The sequence below is a fragment of the Pelobates fuscus genome, chromosome 1 (assembly GCF_036172605.1).
Source record: "Pelobates fuscus isolate aPelFus1 chromosome 1, aPelFus1.pri, whole genome shotgun sequence".
In the NCBI taxonomy this organism is placed as follows: domain Eukaryota; kingdom Metazoa; phylum Chordata; class Amphibia; order Anura; family Pelobatidae; genus Pelobates; species Pelobates fuscus.
The window spans coordinates 161,193,322-161,208,127 of NC_086317.1; positions in this window are offsets into that span (position 1 = coordinate 161,193,322).

The window sequence follows — 14,806 nt, forward strand, 5'->3', positions numbered from 1 at the left end:
GAATAGATTAGTGAAAATATGAATGTATACTTTTTTCTGTTTCTCAATATAATTGCACAATGAAGATGATTGGTGGACCGATTGGGTATTTATGCTTTAGCCACACAGACCACGCATATTGTGAGTTCTCAGTTCTCCCAATAGACAATCTGCCAACCTCACACAATAGGAACATAATGACCACAAGACAGATACATGCTTAGTGCCTTACAGCCCTGTTTTTATGTTAAAGGTTGTATTGCTTTGCTGTTATGTAGTCTAGTAATTATTATATATTAAAGTTCATATGTTTATGTGAAGCTGTGTGTTACATGTGCAGTAGCAGTCATTAAAGGGGTGTGGAATTGTTTAGAAGTACTTATGTGGGTGTAATAGTTGTACTCAGGATGGGCTGGGGCAATGGTATTGTTGAGCTCACAGTGCAAAGCGTATACCTCCTAACTTTTCAAATGGGTATAGAAGGACTCTTTCATTTTAGGGGTGTAAGTGAGGGTGTGTCCAGGTGTAGGGGCTGGGTGATTTACTAATATATCAGAGCCAGAACAATGGATATCATTTACACAGACTGATTGTAGTTTAAAGACACATTACTGGGTGTATTATTGCTGGTATGTGACACACCAACAATATGGAGCTCCTAGAAAACATGGACATTAGGACAGAAAAAAAGGGACAGAGGGATTAGGGCACAGAAATAGGGACTGTTTCTTCAAAATAGGGACAGCTAGGATGTATGATGTGTGTGATGGGAGTGGTGCTAAGATTCAGATTATGTGATCTAGCAGAAATAAAACTTATGGGACTAAGCAAAGTACAGACACAGGCTACAAAATAAATAAGGGGAATGTTTGCTGTTACGAGACTAGAACTTCTTTATCTTAGAAATAGAAATGCAACTCAGAATGGATATTATAACATTACAGAAATGCATACATTGCCAATAAAAACATCTCTCGGATAAACTGGTCATTAACAGAACTATACAAAGGAAATTAGGTCACCTATTTAGAGATTTGGTCTGTCTGGTTTCACATTAACTTTTTCTGTCAAAAGTAATGTTGTAAGGATAGTAACATTATAGTAATAATTTTTTTTTAGTGCACATATCAGTGCCTGTGGGCCAGTAGGGAGATCTTTGATCTCCCTACCGGCCCATGAAGGCACAAAGCAGGGTCGGCGCTCAGATAGCGCCAGCTCTGCATGGGCCGACAGGTATGATCCTGTGATCTCCCCTGACGGCCTCGTCCCATGGCCATCATGGCCCACCGGGAATTTGCCCGGTATGCACGATGGCCAGTCAGGGCTTGCCATGCATGCTTAAACTCCTTCACTGTGTTAACCTCTACCACTTTAACTGGAAGGCTATTCCATGCATCCACTACCCTCTCAGTAAAGTAATACTTCCTGATATTATGTTTAAACCTTTACCCATCTAATTAAGACTATGTTCTCTTGTTGTGGTAGTTTTTCTTCTTTTAAATATAGTCTCCTCCTTTACTGTGTTGTTTCCCTTTATGTATTTAAGTGTTTCTATCATATCCCCCCTGTCTCGTCTTCCCTCCAAGCTATACATGTTAAGATCCTTTAACCTTTCCTTGTAAGTTTTATCCTGCAATCCATGAACCAGCTTTCTATGAACTCTCTCTAAAGTATCAATATCCTTCTAGAGATACGGTCTCCAGTACTGCGTACAATACTCCAAGTGAGGTCTTACCAGTGTTCTGTACAATGGCATGAGCACTTCCCTCTTTCTACTGCTAATACCTCTCCCTATACAACTAAGCATTCTGATAGCATTTCCTGCTGTTTGATTACATTGTCTGCCTACCTTTCAGTCATCTGAAAGAATTACCCCTAAATCCCTTTCCTCAGATGTTGAGGTTAGGACTCTATCAAATATTCTGTACTCTGCCCTTGGGTTTTTATGTCCAAGATGCATTATCTTGCACTTATAAACAATAAATGTCAGCTGCCACAACTCTAACCATTTTTCTAATTTACCTTAATCATTTGTCATTTGGCTTATCCCTCCTGGAACATCAACCCTGTTATATATCTTAGTATCATCAGAAAAAAGGCATACCTTACCATCAAGACCTGCAATGTCACTAATAAAAACATTAAAGAGAATGGGTCCAAGTACAGATCCCTGAGGTACCCCACTGGTGACAAGACCATGCTTCGAATATACTCCATTGACTACAACCCTATGTTGCCTGTCACTCCACCACTGCCTTACCCATTCAACAATATTGGAATCCAAACTTAAAGATAGCAGTTCATTGATAAGCTTTCTATGTGCAACAGTGTCAAAAACCTTGCTGAAATCTAGGTAAGCAAGTCTACTGCATCACCCTGATCTATTATTTAAGTTAGCCAATCAAAAAAATCAATAAGATTAGTTTGGCATGATCTCCCTGAAGTAAACCCATGTTGTCTCTGATCTTTAAATCCATGTGATTTTAGATGTTCAACAATCCTATCCTTTAACATGGTTTCCATTACTTTCCCAACTACTGAAGTAAGGCTTACTGGCCTATTGTTGCCCGACTCCTCCCTACTACCTTTCTTGTGAATGGGCACAACATTCGCTAATCTTCTGGAACTACTCCTGTTAATAATGATTAGTTAAATAAATCTGTTAATGGTTTTGTTAGTACACCACTAAGCTCTTTTAATAACTTTGGGTGTATTCCATCAGGTCCCATTGACTTATTTGTCTTTACTTTTGACAGTTGAAATAGAACCTCTTTCTCTGTAAACTCACATGTAATAAATGATTCATTTGTCCTTTTTCCCAATTGAGGCCCCTTTCCTTCATTTTCATCTGTAAATACTGAACACAAATATTAATTGAGGCAATCAGCTAGCTAGACCTTTATCCTCTTCTACATACCTTCCTTCTTTTGTTTTTAATCTAACTAATGCTTGTTTTACTTTCCTTTTCTCATTTATGTATCTAAAAAATGTTTTGTCCCCTTTTTTTTACTGACTGTGCTATTTTCTCTTCTGTGTGTGATTTGGAAGCTCTTATAGCTTGCTTAGCCTCTTTCTGCCTAATCTTATAGATCTGTCTATCTGCCTCACTCTGGGGTTTTTTATACTTACTAAATGCTAACTTTTTATTTTACTAGTTTGGCCACATCTGCGGAGTACTACAGTGGTTCATTGAATTTTTTTGCTTTTACGGACAATCCTAATGCAATTTTCTGTTGTCTTCAGCAGTGCAACTTTCAAATAATCCCATTTCACTTGGACTCCATTTAAACTGCTCCAGTCTGATAATGACTCCTTTACACATATTCTAATTTTAGAAAAGTCTGTTTTTCTAAAGTCTAAAACTTTAGTTTTTGTGTGGTGTGACTCTGTCACTGTTCTTATATTAAACCACACTGACTGATGATCACTGGATCCTAAACTTTCACCTACAGTAATATCTGATACCAAATCTCCATTTGTTAACACTAAATCTAGTATGGCCTCTTTACGAGTTGGCTCCTCAACGACTTGTTTTAGAGACAATCTCAGTAGGGAGTTTAGAATATGTGTGCTCCTGGCACAAGCAGCTATTTTGGTTTTCCAGTTCACATCAGGAAGATTAAAGTCCCCATGATGATACCTTCCCCCTTCATTGTCATTTTAGCTATTTCCTCAACTAGTAGATTATCTAACTCTTCTATTTGTCCTGGGGACCTATAAATCACACCTACACAAGTTACTGTGTGATTACCAAATTCTAACATAACCCAAACGGACTCTATGTTCACCTCACTAACATTAATTAGGCTAGATTTTATGCTATCTTTCACATACAGGGCCACTCCTCCCCCTTTCTTGCCTTCCCTATCTTTTCTATATAAAGTGTACCCTGATATCGCTATGTCCCAGTCATTTCTTTCATTATACCATGTCTCAGTAACAGCAACTAAATCTACATTATCAGTTGCTATTATTTCCACAAGTTCATGGATCTTATTCCCTAAACAGCGAGCATTTGTAGACATGACTCTAAGCTTATAGTTTTTTAACACACTTGCTACAGGCACCTTCTGTCCTTGTTTTGGGGGGAAATTGGATTGATGTTTTATCACCCTTTTGCCCCGCCCTCCTGGTTTAAATACATCCTAGCCAAACCTCTGAACTGCTCACTGAGAACATTTGAGAAAGATGCAAACCATCTTTTTTGCACAGTTTATTTCCATTTCAAACAGAGCTACCATGAGAAAGAAGCCAAATCCTTGCTTCCGACACCATTCACTAAGCCACAAGTTAAAGTCCCTAATAAGCATCTGCCTGTCGTTCTGAGTGTTATGCACAGGCAGAACTTCAGAGAATGACAGTTTGGATGCAACCTGCCGTATATCATTGGCAAAACGTTCGATAAAGTTCCATGATTCACTTGTCTGCTTTTCTCAGATAAAGTCCTAATCTAGTGGCAATAAACACATATTGGCAGAGACATCCCCTGGCATAGATCCCAACAACTTAGCCAAATCACAGAGGCCTTGATGTTATGTTCTGGCAGATATTTACTGCCAAATGTTTTACTCCATTAGGCTCTGAAAAACACAATTATATAATAAATATATATGTATATTTTCTGTCTATCATCTATCAAATAATTTAAAAACGCCTCAGTGACAAGCGAAACGTGTTTTGAATTATGAGAATAATGAAACTGTGGTTAATCCATCCTGGGATAGACTATATATATATATATTTTTTTTTTACTGTTATTTTATATGCTTTGCTTACCTTTACTCCTGGCACACCTCTGGAAGCACCATCATAAGGATTCTGTACACCTGAACCTCGGTGGGGATTTTACCACCATGACTGGAAATACTGCACAGTTGGTACTGCTCATGTAAATGTGAGTACGGTTTCAACATTTTGTACTTGCTCTTTTAAGCACTAAACTGTGTTTATTTATCATTTTTTATAATTTGTTTTACGCACACAAATGAAGGCCTTGTGACTATGAGATATCCTTAAGATGGTTATTGTACCATCCTATTATTATTATTATAATTGTTATTATTTATAAAGCACCAACAAATTCAAGTTAAGTTTAAGACATAATCTCCCCATATGCGAGTGCATTTCCTTTTTTTCTGTTAATATCACTCACTGCATATTGATAATACTGCACCATTTGATGTTTTAATTCTTATTTTGTATATTCACCACCAAATAAACAGTGGAATAATACATACAGCTATAATAAACACTTGTGAAGATTATACCACTACACACGATTGCAACCAAAGCCTGTTATAGCTCCACAACATGTGAGTGTTATTTACACATGATTATTGTATGTTCTAACCCATCCAGAAATACTGCACCATAGGTCTGCTCTTTCTGTTTCTTTACATGTTACCATGGACTGTAATACCAAGCTACATAAGAAATACCATTTTGTGATTATTTAATAATTTGGGATTGTACCAATTAGACTTTTCCTCATAAATGTGTATACAATATAGTTTTTTATTTTATTTTTTAGTATTAATAACTAGTTAGTCTTTGGCGCAACCTGTTTTATCTTGTTGTTAGAGTACCCTGTGTTTTTCATGGGGTGCCAGAGACTAGGGGACGGCTGCAGGTGGTTGGCGACCTTCCACATGGTCCCTCTCCTCTCCCCAGTGGTTCGACCTTCCACATGGTCCCTCTCCTCTCTCCAGCGGTTCGACCTTCTACATGGTCCTTCTCCTCTCTCCATCAGCACACACAAGGGCTGCTCCCTTGTGTGTGCCGATGTGATGACGTCAATGATGTCACAGACCACCAAAATTTATGTTTTTGATCTGGGCTATTACTGACTATTCTACTATCTGTACTTAGCTATTTTCTCGCTACTTCTGTCTCTGGCTTCCCCGACTCTGGCTTGTTGCTGACCATTCTCTGTCTTTTGTACATTAAGCCCTGCCACTCTAGGGTCCGGTATACGTTTTATTCTTGGTTATCATTTGCACACTGCGTGTTGGGTCTCTCAGAATTCCTGACAGTTGTATTGTGACTATCTTTGGGGAATTGAGGGAGTTTTCCTTGCCTAGAGTTTGCTGCCTTAGAGGAACACTTTAGTCACCAGAGCAACTACAGTTAATGTAGTTGTTCTAGTGAGTATAGTATGTCCCTGCCGGCATTTTAATGTCTTACATGACTGCCTAGTAACACCTCTAGTGGCAGTCACTCATACGGCCACTAGAGGTGCATCCTAGGTCAGTGCTGCATAAAGTGCAGCACAGATTTTCAACATCTCCACACTTTCCCTGGAGATGCAGAACATTACTCATAGAGACACATTGATTTAATGCATCGCTGCCGGGAGATGCTGATTGGCACTTTGCTGTGCATGGACAATAGCCTCCCAATGCTTTCCTATAGGAAAACAGTGGATTGGCTAAGCTCATCAAAATTTATGCTCTAAGTCAAGGAGGCGAAATGTGAGCGGGACCAGCCACAAGGAGACGTGTGCAGCACTGGAAAAGGTGAGTAAAATCACCTTTTAGATGGGGGATAAGGGTGGCTGGACACCTAAATGGTGTTTTCATAGCTATAGTGTCAGGATTACACGTTATATTTAAAGTAATCTACTGTAAGAATACCAGGGCTTATCCACCCTGTACATATTGTTTTATTTTCTATTTAATTCTAATATATATTATCTCGGTTGTTATTATATTTATGTATATTTGAATCTTGCTCTTTTACATTTTTACTGTCGGAAGTTCTGTAAGAAAAAAGTTACACCATTGTAATTTGGAGCATAGTAACATTGTATTATGTCTTGTTGGTGAGTCAGCACCGCACCTCACTAATTTAGCTCCCAACCCTCCAAAAACATCCTGGGCCACACACGTGAAGCAAAAACACCCATCTGTCACTGGGAATTTAAATATGTATTCATGTCTTTGAATAAATGTATGTTTTGTAGCTCCATTGCTTGTCCTTATTTGGGTTGGGTTGCTGTAATATGAGAGATAATCTCTCTCATTCACTCCAGTGAAAGGAACCCTATTATTATGTCATGACATTCATTAATCAAAAAATCCTTTTAATTAGAATAATAGCATTTTCATAGAACCTAGCTACTGGCACTAGTAGCTGTCAATTATACAGGCCACAGTATAGGCCCATCGGGTGGTTTTAGGGCCCATAAGGGCTCTTAGATCTGGGCCTGTTATATAGCGCTCCAGACCCTGTCACATTGTTAGTTTCTCTTATGGCCTGCTGGGAGGAAGCAAGTTCAGATCACTACCTCACAGCTTGCTGAGAGCTGTGCTGGGAAGAAGAAACAGGCACACAAACACAGGAGGAAGGGGGGGGGGGGGGGGAGGAATCTCAGCCTTGGCCAGCCAGCTCTCACTTGACCCCAGGGAAGCCACCCTCCTGCACCCAAAAGGTAAGGAAACAGGAGGGTGGCTAAAACTATGTTAAAGGATCACTATAGGCACCCAGAGGTCCATCTAGGATTAACCCTGCCTGCTGTAAACATAGCAGAAACTGCTTTGTTTACCTATGGGTTAATCCAGCCTCTAGTGGCTGTCTCATTGACAGCCGCTAGAGGCGCTTCCGCACTTCTCACTGTGATTTTCACAGTGAGAAGACGCCAAAAGGAGGAGGCGAGTCCTCAGCGCCGAGGGAGCCCGGCGCTAGAGAAAGGTGAGTGTTTAACTCCCTTCCTCCCCCTTCAGCCCGGCCAAAGGAGGAGGAGCAGAGCCGGACTGGGATAAAAATTCGGCCCGGGCATTTTTTTATCACAGCGGCCCACTAAGAAGGGGCGGTGCAGAGAGGGCGTGTTTTGTCGTCACTAACGACAAACACGCCCCCTTCTCAAAGTGCAGGCCAGGGCAGACCATGCGCAGAGCTCTGCTAAAGAGCTCTAGCATGAGAAAAAAGCCCTGTATTTGTTCTGCACAGTGCAAGCAAATTTAATAACATGCTTGCACTGTGTTTCCTTGCAACTTGTCTCTGGTGTCTCTATAAATGGATACCAGGAGACAAAAATGCCAGGAAAGAGTATTGTGCTGTGTTTGGAGCCTGCTTGTGGGATTGTGTGTGTGTGTGTATAGAGTGAGCTGATTGTGGTGTGGTATTGTGTAATAAGGTCGGTTTTAGTCGTGTTGTGTTTGTGGTGTAATGTAATGCATATGTGGCTAGGGTCTGTAAAGAATGTGTGTATAGGGGATGTAGCAAGTGTGTGCATACAGGCTATAGTGTGTGTGTGTGTGTATATGTGATGTAGTGTTTGTAGAGAGTGTGTGTTTAGGGGTGTAGTATGTGTTTGCTTACAAGGAATCTAGTGTGTATAGGGTATCCAGAGTGTGTATGTCAGGAATGTAGTGTGTGTGTGCGTATGTGAGGGGTGCAGTATGTGTGTATGATGGATGCTGTGTGTGATGTGTGTGAGGGTGCTGTGTATGAGGGTGCTGTGTGTGATGTGTTTTGTGATAGTGCTGAGTGTGATGTGTGTGAGTCCTGAGTGTGATGTGTGTGAGAGTGCTGAGTGTGATAGTGCTGTGGATGATGTGTGTGAGTGCTGAGGGTGATGTGTGTGAGAGTGCTGTGTGTGAGAGTGCCGAGTGTGATAGTGCTGTGGATGATGTGCGTGAGTGCTGAGTGTGATGTGTGTGAGAGTGCTGTGTATGATGTGTTTTGTGATAGTGCTGAGTGTGATGTGTGTGTGAGTCCTAAATGTGATGAGTGTGATAGTGCTGTGGATGATGTGTGTGAGTGCTGAGTGTGATGTGTGTGAGAGTTCTGTGTGTGATGGGTGTGAGAGTGCTGTGTGTGAAAGTGCTGTGATGGGTGTGAGAGTGTTGTGTGTGAAAGTGCTGTGATGGGTGTGAGACTGCTGTGTGTGATGGGTGTGAGAGTGCTGTGTGTGAAAGTGCTGTGATGGGTGTGAGAGTGCTGTGTGTGATGGGAGTGAGAGTGCTCTGTGTGATGGGAGTGAGAGTGCTGTGTGTGATGGGAGTGAGAGTGCTGTGTGTGATGGGAGTGAGAGTGCTGTGTGTGATGGGAGTGAGTGCTGTGTGTGAAAGTGCTGTGATGGGAGTGAGAGTGCTGTGTGTGATGGGAGTGAGAGTGTTGTGTGTGATAGTTATGTGTGTGCTGTGTGTGCTGGGAGTGAGAGTGCTGTGTGTGATAGTGATGTGTGTGCTGTGTGTGAATGTTAGAAGGGATTGAGTGTTGGGGGGGTAAAATAAATAAAAAAGTATGCATTATGTCCCCCCCTCCCTTCTTACCTTTAGCCTGGGAGGGGGGGACCGGCATGCTGGTGAGTGGGTGGGGGGGACCGGCACTCCGACACCATCCCTGGTGGTCCAGTGGTGAGTGAACTCTAGCCTGAGGGCTAGAGTTCACTCTCGCGAGATCCGGTCGTTGCCATGGCAACGCGCCGGATCTCGCGAGAGGAACCCGGCGGAGCTGCAAGATAGAGCTCCGCCGGGTCCTCTACCTCCCTTCCCAGCCGCATGTCTATCCAAGGGGGCCGGTGAGGGAGATCTATGATCTCCTCACCGGCCCTTCATTGAAAACAGCGGGGCCGGCGCTCGGATAGTGCCGGCCCTGCATAGACCGGCAGGGGAGATCCTGGGACCTTCCCCTGCCGGCCTCGGCCCATGGCCACCGCGGCCCACCGGGCATTTGCCCGGTGTGCCCGATGGCCAGTCCGGGCCTGAGGAGGAGAGTCCCCAGCGCAGAGGGAGCCCGCCGCTGGAGAAAGGTGAGTGTTTAACCCACTTGAGCCCGGCGGAAGTGGGACCCTGAGGGTGGCGGCACACTCAGGGCACTATAGTGGTCCTTTAATTGTTACTTATATATGTGTGTCTGGTGTAACTGTGTGTATTGGTACCTGTGTTGTCAGTTTGTATGTGTGCCTGTATCTGTGTGTCTCTGTTTGTGAAAAGTGTGTATGAGTGTGCATACAAATCTGTGTATATGTATATGTGTACCTGTGTGTATCCTAGTATGTTTGCATATCTTGGTTAATGTGTGTGTGCACACATTCCAGCATTCCAACATCAACACTGCACACAGATACACCCCTGCATTCAAAAACCAACACTGCACACAAACACCTCTGCATTAAAACATCAAAACTACATACAAATACAACTCTGCATTCAAACGCAAACAATACATGCAAACACAAGCCTGCACTTAAATGGAATTACTACAAACACATCCCTTCATTCAAACACCAACACTACATACAAACACACAACTGCATTTAAACACCAAAACTGCACACAAATATAAATTTTTATTGTTGTAAGAAAGTAATAAATTACACATATGTCTTTATGTGAAGTTGTCGTTTGTGCCTGCTTTTTTTCATTTGAGCATGTGTGAATATATACATTTTATCTAATCAGCCATTCCTACCTATATCAGTGGAAGGTTGGCCCTCCAGAACAAATGAGTTTGACACCCCTGCACTATATTATCAGTCAGTGTTTCGATATGGAGGCCAGATTGCCACACAATTTTCAAACCCACTTATGTATGCATAAAAAATACATTTGAAAGGTACCTTTCTAGGGCATTTATCAATGGAAAGCTAGTGATAGGCTTAGATCATCAGCAGTCTCTCTGAAACTGCTTTTAAATGGTTTCACCCATTAAAGGGACACTATAGGCACTGAGGCCACTTCATCTCATCGAAGTGGGCTGGGTGCACTGTCCCTGTCCCCCTTAGACCTGCAATGTAAGGTTTTTTTTTAGAGAGACTACACTGTTTACATTGCAGTACTAAGACTGCCACTAGTGGCTGTCTACCAGACAGCCACTGAAGGCGATTTCTGGAGTTTCACAATTTACTCTGTGAAATGACGCTGGATGTCCTCATGCTCAGCAAAAGGAAGTCCAGCATCCGGGAAAAACCCCATTGAAAAGCATTGAAGCAATGCTTTCCAATTGAGGCAATGCTTTCCTATAGGTCCCCCCAATTGAATGACTTTGGAGGAGGCAGACTGCGACCCAGCACAAATAGGATAAGTGAATAAGATGGCGCTCAGTAATTCTAGGTACCAAAACATTTAACAATGAATTTGTTACAGTGCGAGGAGTGTTCTTTTAATAGTTATAGGCAGTAGGGCATCTGAGGGCCTAAGGCACCCTGCTTAGCACACACCAGAGTATTCCCTTTCAAATATCCCTAGGAAAAATGTTGATACATTTGTATCAACATGACAGTCGAATAGCCCTCACAACCCCAGGAAACAAAATCGATTTGCTGGATGAATGTGTGGCCAGAGTTGAAACCATGTCTCACATGGTGAGGTCCATGTCTGGGGTATGGTCCTTGGAGCTATAGCTCAGTGCTGGAATTATAAAGTAAAACAACATAAGTATAATCAATAAAAATAAATAAATCATACACGATAATCAATGTTTAAATATTTTTAACCATTGCATCAAAAAAGCAAACAGTTTCAATGCATGCGATTGGCTCTTAAAGATACAGCTTTCATGGAAAGGGAGCATAGCAGGTCAAATTATATCTGTCTGTCTGTCTGGTTTTAGCCTCCTGCTCTCAAACCTTTGGTGAATGCAATTATAAACAATGACACAATTAGTATGAGTAAATGCATTCTGTTTGCCTGTAGACTGGATGTATGACAAGCAGAGCACAGTGTGTACACAATGCCACCCAGACATTATGTAAGTAACACGTGTGTGCAGAGATGAGCAAATTGATAACACAAGACTAAAACAATTAATTCATTGTACCATGCTGTCTGCAGGCTGGACATATTAACCCTTTCCTGTCCGTATACTGTACTCACAACCAGGATAATATATCACCAGTGCCAGGGTGCCCTACTGAGTGCCCCCTCCTCCCCCGCTTAACTTATCTCTTGTAAGTCACATATTTCTTCATTTCGTGCAGATCATTACATTATTAAAATGTTTGTCAGGTAGCTTTGAAAAATATTATATATATATACACCAGTAATAATACTAATTATTATATAAAGCACTATCAAGCATTGGAATTAGTGCAGGGAGAAAAGTTGTAATCAGTCTGGCAGTAAAGTGGTCAATGCCACTTACCCCTCTCCCCCCAATAATGGTAAGTGGAGGGGATGTGCTGCAGACAGAGGGTGACACACTACCTTACTCAGCATTCAGGTCCGTCTGACCGCCAATCCAGTCACATGGTCATCAGACGCAGGAGAAAGTCCCACTTCAAAGCTCACAAGGAATGCTAAGAATGTGCAATTAGTAGATCCCCCCCCCTGGGCACAGACTATGCCTCACTTCACACCTGAATGTTGGGACAATGAGTCAGGGATAAGAGAAAGGGCCATAGAATGGCAAAGAAAAGACATATGTGGAATATGTTTGGGAAGAGTAAACAATGAGCAATGGTGTCTACTATTATTTTTATTGTACTCCTTGTTATTGAAGTCATTACAGTCCAGGAGGTCATTCCATACCAAGGTAACCATTTGCCATCATTTACTCAGGGTTCTTAGAGAAATGTAAACTAAAGAATTGTATTAAATTAATTTATTATCAGTAAAACACAGAAACCACAACTGTTTAGGAATTTCACACAATTTGTAGAATTATGCAATAACCGCTTACCCATGGGATCTAATATTTATGTAGTTGCCCTGCCATTTTTAGCCTGCAATGTTGATAGGGCAATTTTTTCATTGCAGGGCTAAACACACCTCTAATGGCTGTCTCCCTGACAACCACTAGGAGTTGCTTCCACTGCTATGACCAAGCCAGATCCAGTTCTGTGACATTCGACCTCCCCATGCATTGTATGGATCCACTGCTTCACTTTGAGAAGCATTTGAATGAACAAGCGTGGCAATTGTCTTTCAATGCATGCGCATCTTGGCACAAATGTTTCTCTATTCTTATCATTATTAATATTTGTAAAGTGCCAACACATTTTGCAGCCCTGTACAATGGGTGGACTAACAGACAAGTATTTGTAACCAGACAAGTTGGACGCACAGGAACAGATAGGGCTGAGGGCCGTGCTCAATCGAGCTTACAATCTATAGGGAATGGGGTAAAGTGCCAAAAATATAAGGGTAGGGTAGAAAAGTGGGTTGCAAGAATAGTTTTAAGAGAAGCATCAATTGGACACGAGGACGTAGCGTTCACAGCTTCCAGGAAATCATGGAATGTGGGGTGGGTGGCTGCAATGAGTGAGTCTCGCCACTGTAAAAAAAATGCTTTTTTCGATTTTAATATTTATCAAAACAGAAAGTAGAAGACTATAGTGTTTGGAATACGTTTGTATTTCTAACACTATAATTTTCCTTTAATGCAGGGCAGGGCCAGATTAAGAGCCCAGTGGGCCTGGTGCTGACAATTATGATGAGCCTAATTACAGAATTTATCGACCAAAAACACTAAAACAGTCATACCTCTCAAGCGTCATGTATCTGATGGAGTTGGTGTTGGAGGGAAACTCAAAGGATACAGCTATAAGAAAACACATACTCTATGATAATCTCTCTCTAATTTATGCTTTCATCTTGCAAATATCCATACCCCCTAACAGCAGTGTCCACTGAAGCAGGAAGTCAATGGGTGGGGTAAAAGGCTGGGCCACTGATGCAAATCACATGAAAAGACCTGCCAAAAGGGGCGAACATGCCCAAAAAAGGGGCATGTCTGTCCTAAGAATTGAAAGGCCAGCCTGACATCAGTGTCCCTATGTATCACAGTGTCAGTGTCCCAATGTCACCCAGTTCCCTAGTCTCCCAGTGTCCCTATGTCTCAGTGTGTCCCGTGTTACTAGCAGACACTGAGAGACATGGGAACACAGAGACCAGGGGACACTGAGAAACTTGGGGACACTGGGAGACATGGGGGCACTGAGACACTTGGGGACACTGGGAAACATGGGGGCACTTGTGGACATAGACATGGGGACAGTGGGAGACATGGGGACACCAGGAACACGGAGACGTGGGGACACAGACACTGGGAGACATGGGGACACAGACAATAGGGACACTGGCTGGGAGACATAGAGACACTGGGAGACATGGCGAAACTGAGACACTAGGGACACTGGATGGGAGACATGTGGACACTGTGAGACATGGGGACACTGTGAGACATGGGTACACAGACACTGGGAGACTAGAGGACACTGGGAGCCATGGAGACACTGAGACACTAGGGACAACGGGCTGGGAGACATGGGGACACTGTGAGACATGGAGATACTGTGTCCCTAGTGTCTCTGTGTCCCAATGTGTCTCCCAATGTCTCACAGCGTCCTCATGTCTCACAGTGTCCCTATGTCTCATTGTCCCCTAGTGTCCCAATGTTTCCCAGTGTCCCCAAGTGTCTCAGTGTCCCCACGTCTCCCTGCTGCCTTTCCCCCCATCCTTCACTTACCTGAGCTGTAGTCTGTCTTTGCAGGCTGGGAACTGCTGTGTAGATCCCCAGCGGATCAGTGAGTAGAGAGAGGTAGGGAGATGCTGTAACTTCCTATCCCTGCCTCTCTCCATACACAGTGCTGGTGCTGGTATTGCAGAGTAATCTATTCGCATTTGTATTGCCGGTACTACTGCAATACCGTCACGGCAAGGCAGCCTCAACTATTGTCTGTGCCTTAAAATACCGTCAGGTGGCAAACCTAAGAGTAGTGTGTAAAAAACAAAACAAAAAAAACACTTTTTTTTTTTTTTAAATTGGCCTATTCCATGTAGTAAAATAGAGTGGGCCTATTCCATGTGCCTGGAGCTGCAGCTCCATCAGCCCCTATGTTAATCCGGCTCTGATGCAGGGGTGTCCAACTGGTGGGCCCTTG